Here is a 6,687-nt window from a genome sequence, read left to right on the forward strand (position 1 = left end):
CCCCCACTTACCACCCACCATGACCGAGTTCTAAAACAAACATTAAATTCACCATATATTAATCTTAAGAAAATCAGTGTGTTAGATACTAGGCGTTGGTAACTTTGAGTATAAGATTCATAAAATCTGAGTGCGCTGCGAACAGCAAAATTCGTTTTGAGGACGATGGAAAGGCTGACCGCATCCCATGATGACCCATTGGTTGTAATGCATTATCCTTTTTTCGTTATTAGTAAGTATACAGGTATACATGTCTGTTGTAGGCCAGTAAGGTAACCAACAACAAATCCTTAAGTTTCTCTTGTTCTTTGTTCTCGGTAATCATGTCTACTGTGTTTGTTTTCCTTAAGCTATTCCGTGCGATAACCAGAGAATGCCTCTTCTGATAGGCTTCGAATTTTCAGCTATTTTACTGCTGCGTGCAGCCAGCAGTAACAGCCTGGTTGATCAGGCTCTGATCCACCAGGAGGCCTGGTCTCAGACCGGGCCGCGGGGGCGTTGACCCCCGGAACTCTCTCCAGGGCAACATGGGTTTAGAACAGGTCGCTCCTGTCTGTCTCAACTATTGGATTACTACGACAAGGTCCTAAATACACTAGAAGACAAAAAGAATGCAGATGTAATATATACAGACTTTGCAAAAGCCTTCGACAAGTGTGACCATGGCGTAATAGCGCACAAAATGCGTGATAAAGGAATAACAGGAAAAGTCGGTCGATGGATCTATAATTTCCTCACTAACAGAACACAGAGAGTAGTCGTCAACAGAGTAAAGTCCGAGGCAGCTACGGTGAAAAGCTCTGTTCCACAAGGCACAGTACTCGCTCCCATCTTGTTCCTCATCCTCATATCCGACATAGACAAGGATGTCAGCCACAGCACCGTGTCTTCCTTTGCAGATGACACCCGAATCTGCATGACAGTGTCTTCCATTGCAGACACTGCAAAGCTCCAGGCGGACATCAACCAAATCTTTCAGTGGGCTGCAGAAAACAATATGAAGTTCAACGATGAGAAATTTCAATTACTCAGATATGGTAAACATGAGGAAATTAAATCTTCATCAGAGTACAAAACAAATTCTGGCCACAAAATAGAGCGAAACACCAACGTCAAAGACCTGGGAGTGATCATGTCGGAGGATCTCACCTTCAAGGACCATAACATTGTATCAATCGCATCTGCTAGAAAAATGACAGGATGGATAATGAGAACCTTCAAAACTAGGGAGGCCAAGCCCATGATGACACTCTTCAGGTCACTTGTTCTATCTAGGCTGGAATATTGCTGCACACTAACAGCACCTTTCAAGGCAGGTGAAATTGCCGACCTAGAAAATGTACAGAGAACTTTCACGGCGCGCATAACGGAGATAAAACACCTCAATTATTGGGAGCGCTTGAGGTTCCTAAACCTGTATTCCCTGGAACGCAGGAGGGAGAGATACATGATTATATACACCTGGAAAATCCTAGAGGGACTAGTACCGAACTTGCACACGAGAATCACTCACTACGAAAGCAAAAGACTTGGCAGACGATGCACCATCCCCCCAATGAAAAGCAGGGGTGTCACTAGCACGTTAAGAGACCATACAATAAGTGTCAGGGGCCCGAGACTGTTCAACTGCCTCCCAGCACACATAAGGGGGATTACCAACAGACCCCTGGCAGTCTTCAAGCTGGCACTGGACAAGCACCTAAAGTCAGTTCCGGATCAGCCGGGCTGTGGCTCGTACGTTGGTTTGCGTGCAGCCAGCAGCAACAGCCTGGTTGATCAGGCTCTGATCCACCAGGAGGCCTGGTCACAGACCGGGCCGCGGGGGCGTTGACCCCCGGAACTCTCTCCAGGTAAACTCCAGGTAAGGTTCACAATGTAATTGGGCTGTGTAAGCTCCAGTTTTGCCCATTTTATTAAACAAATTGGGGAAATTAAGTTTAAGCTATTAACTTGAAATTTATAAAAAAAATATTAAACTCAACTATTTTTTTTTTTTTGCATAGAACAACTGCTTGACTTTCCCATAAAGCTCAGTCTGCTGCTTTTTCAGATGTGAGAGCGAGACCACATCTGATAAATCATTATTTCTTTCTGAAGTAATGCAAAACTCTATAGTATCGCCAACCCAGTTTCTTTTCATTGATCTCATTATAGTTTAAATGTTTTGACTGGCATAAGTTCCAGTTCTTGAGCCTCTTGGGTGTGGGTTTACAGTTCCTGTGAGCCTGGATGCTTATCTTCTTCTCTTTGGCAATTTCAGGGTTACAAACTGCAGGTGCTAGGCGCCTAGTTTTGAATGTTGTGAACTAACGTTAGTGGGCCTCATGGTACTAATAAACAAATAACCCACACACAGGAGAGAGGATTTCTACTCTTCGTAATTCGTTCTCTTGTCTTGGTTACCTTTCGATTTCATAAACCCTGCTTTTTAACGTGCTAAACGGACTTTCTTCTCTCCCAAACTCTCTACTGTGAAATCCCTGTTCTCTCTGCCTTCCCTATATTTCCAGTCGTTCTAATCACAACAACTCTCTCTTACTTTTCGTCAAACTAACACCCTTCGCAGTAATCTAGTCAATCTAGTTCGTACCTCTCCTCCCGCTATAGATGCCCCTGTGCACATGTGCCTAATTCATCATAGATACCCCTGGTGTCTACTCTATTTGATGGTCATCTTGTCCTCCTCTCCAATACTCTGGAGAGAGTGGTCGCTCTCTTTTCTAACAGGGTCAAAGAACGCAAAAGAAGTGTTAGGAATGCCGACACTAATATTGCTCCTTTCTGTCATGTTAAAGATTACAGTCATCCTATTGACCGGTCCTCTGCTAAAACTGTCTACCCTACTTTTAGTTTTCACAGTCGCTGTCTTGTTGGAGCAACTCTTATACTATATAACTTTCTTGTATGAATCTTCGTCCTGGCTTTGTCTCTGTAGATACTTTCCTTTCTCATTACATTGTCAGATGCTCCAAACTTCAGAACACTCTTGACTTAACCTGATCCTTCTACTCCTTTCCTATTTTTTTCCTCTTTCTTTCTTTTCCTTTCTTCTGCCTATTATGTTCTTTTAGTTTTTCCTCCCTGCGTTATGGTCCCACTCCTGAGGGCGCTTCGCTCTCCTGCAGTGCTCCTTTTTCTTGTCCGTAGACTGACTCCACTTCTAGTCTCCCTCCCCCTTATTCCTCCACTAAACTACTACTCTTCAATCTACTACCACTATTTCTTCTACTACTAGTTCCACTACCTACCTACCACTACCACTATTTCTTCTTCTCCCTCTCTTGTTCCCGTCCTTTTTCCCGCTCGTCTATATATATACAGTACTGGCTACCTTACTCTTTAACTGAAGTAACTAAATGGTTATAACTATGACCATAAGGCCTCGGTCAGATGACCAAAAGCTCCAACGGCGGGTCATCATCTATGACCCCAGTCAGGAAACACTTGTCCTGTTTCCTGACGAACCTTACCTAGCCTAACCTAACTCTTTTCTGAATATCAAAATGGTATACAATACCGACAGGTTCGTAAGACACAGGCAACACAGTTAGTCATCTTTAAACCGTAACGTTTCGCCTACACAGTAGGCTTCTTCAGTCGAGTACAGAAAGTAGGCAGGAGCAGTAGAGATGTGAAGACGATGTAATCAGTCCATCACCCCTGATGGACTGATTACATCAAATCTACGTCTTCAAGGGTGATGGACTGATTACATCGTCTTCACATCTCTACTGCTCCTGCCTTCTTTCTGTACTCAACTGAAGAAGCCTACTGTGTAGGCGAAACGTTTCGGATTAAAGATACCTAACTGTTGTCTATATATCTTTGTGATTTTGTAAATGGTCCAAGTCGGACCGAAATGTCGTTGCTCCTCTCTCCTATGTGCGGGTTACTTGTGTATTCTAGTCACAGGGGGAAGTTTCTTGTCGCTGGTGAGGGGCTCTTGATCTAGGGAATTGGATCTATGCTACGGTTCTCTCAATTGAGCCTGAATGCCTTCCATCCCTTTCCCCTCAAAGGCACTGTATAATCCCTACAGGTTTAGTGCTTCCCATAATAATAATAATAATAATAATAATAATAATAATAATAATAATAATAATAATAATAATAATAATAATGTGCCTTTTTGTTATTCATGGTGTTGATCTCTAGTTTCTGTAATTCTCGAGAGGGTTGAATTATAGCTCTTGGGTTCTTAAGAAGTTGAGTTGCAGCTGTTTTGCTTTTTAAGAGCATTGCTTAAGTTGACGTCCAGAGAGCTGGGCATAGGGTTAAAATAAGATTTGTACGGATTTTTAACCAAGAGGGTTAGTCACCCAGGATAACTCAAGAAAGTCTGCGTCATTCAATTCAAAGTTTATTCTCTATAAGGATTACAATGCTGAGTTTACAGAAATTTGGTTATTGTTTGGTTTACATGTAGTAAAATTGTGATTACAGAGTGTACCACTAGAACGCTTAGCATGGCTAGGCATTTCGGGCATACTTAGTTTTATTCTTAATTGTAAAATAATACAAATTATGAGGTAAGTTGGTATTATGGCTAAGTGACTAAATACTAGTTTGTGAGTTTAGCAATGTGATTGCTTTTGTTTTGGCACAGTATATAGTTTCAATATTGGAGTATCACAGGATTCATTATTTTAAGACTGAGATTAATATTTCTGTTTATGGTCAAATGAGTGAGCGAGTGTAAGTGTGAACCACCAGGTGGTATTCGTGTAGTTAGTTGACGGGGTGTATCAGGGGTGTATCGAGGACTATGCCTTATTTCCATTGGAGTCCTTCAATCTTTTCCCCCAGGATGCGACCCACACCAGTCGATTAACACCCAAGTACCTACTTGTAGGTGAACAGGGACAGCAGGTGTAAGGAAACATTCCCAGTCAAACCATACCACGGGCGGGATTTGAACCTGCGGTCAGTCTCAAAACTCCAGACCGTCGCGTTAGCCACTGGACCAGTTTTGAGACTGACCGCGAGTTCAAATCCCGCCCGTGGTATGGTTTGTTTGCAATCGTGTCATTACAATTTCGTGAGTCATGTTGAAGGCAACATTCCCAGTGTTTGTAATCGGCTTGGGATTGAACCACGGACACTCATTGTGCTAAGCTAGGTCGTTGCCTACATGGCCCAGGAGCTAAAACAAGTCTTGGTTGGCTTTGTATGTTTCACACACACACAAGGAAAATGGAATAACTGATCCCAGCACCTGAAACCCATTCTCTTGGCTGACGACACGACTTATGTCATCTCTCACCCTAATCTTGCCACCCTCAACACCATTGTTAACGAGGAGCTGATCAAAATATCGACTTGGATGACAGCCAATAAACTTACGCTTAACACTGACAAAACCTACTATATTATGTTTGGTAGCAGAGCAGGAGATTCACAAATTAACATTAAGATCGACAACACTCTAATTACCAGACATAATGAGAGCAAATTCCTAGGCCTATACCTTGACAACAACCTGAATTTCAGCACCCATATCCAACACATAACCAAAAAAGTATCCAAAACGGTTGGGATCCTCTCCAAGATACGATACTACGTGCCGCAAAATGCCCTTCTCACACTATACCACTCACTTATTTATCCATACCTCACCTATGCTATTTATGCTTGGGGATCAACTGCAGCAACACACCTAAAGTCAATAATAACCCAACAAAAAGCTGCAGTAAGAATAATCACCAAATCCCATCCCTGGCAACACCCCCCCCCCCACTCTTCATAGATCTAAACTTACTCCCTGTTCAGTACATCCACACTTACTACTGTGCAATCTACATCTACAGGACCTTAAACTCCAATATCAACCTTGACCTAAAACGCTTTCTTGATAGTTGTGACAGAACCCACAGGCATAACACCAGACACAAACATCTCTACGACATTCCCTGTGTCCGACTAAACCTTTACAAAAATTCAATGTATGTCAAAGGCCCTAAAATCTGGAACACCCTTCCTGAGAACTCTAGAACTGCAGACACATTCATCACCTTCAAAACTACCATTAGAAAACATCTTATCTCCCTGATACACCCCGTCAACTAACTACACGAATACCACCTGGTGGTTCACACACTCACTCACCCATTTGACCATAAACAGAAATATTAATCTCAATCTTAAAATAATGAATCCTGTGATACTCCAATACTGAAACTATGTACTGTGCCAAAACAAAAGCATTCACATTGCTAAACTCACAAACTAGTATTTAGTCACTTAACCATAATACCAACTTACCTCATAATTTGTAATATTTTAAAATTAAGAATTAAACTAAGTCTGCCCGAAATGCCTAGCCATGCTAGGTGTTCTAGTGGTACACTCTGTAATCATTATTTTACTATATGTAAACCACACAATAACCAAATTCTGTAAACTCAGCATTGTAATCCTTATAGAGAATAAAATTTGAATTTGATAAATGACCAGGCGGGGTCGTTCTGAGGCTTCGGTAAGCATCTGAACCCGGAGGTCCGACGATGGTTTTTATTCGGTTCCTCAACCGGTTACGACCTTTAACTCCAACAACATTAACTTTCATGTTCATCTTATATTTCTTTTAAGAAAATAAATTAAGCATATCAATAAAGTATTTAAATATATATGACCGGGTGATTAGTTCATTTAGTAAACTATATTTGTCCTAATAATAACAGTCAACAA

General features: G+C 41.8%; 1 protein-coding gene across 1 annotated transcript in view; it reads right to left on the reverse strand.

Moving 5' to 3' along the window:
- The window catches only part of LOC128695792 (vitellogenin-like), a 37,403-nt gene that overhangs the window by 30,267 nt on the left and 449 nt on the right, over window positions 1–6,687 (reverse strand). The gene's annotated exons all lie outside the window — the stretch shown is intronic.

This window comes from Cherax quadricarinatus, chromosome 41 (genome assembly GCF_038502225.1).
Source record: "Cherax quadricarinatus isolate ZL_2023a chromosome 41, ASM3850222v1, whole genome shotgun sequence".
NCBI classification, from domain to species: Eukaryota; Metazoa; Arthropoda; class Malacostraca; order Decapoda; family Parastacidae; genus Cherax; species Cherax quadricarinatus.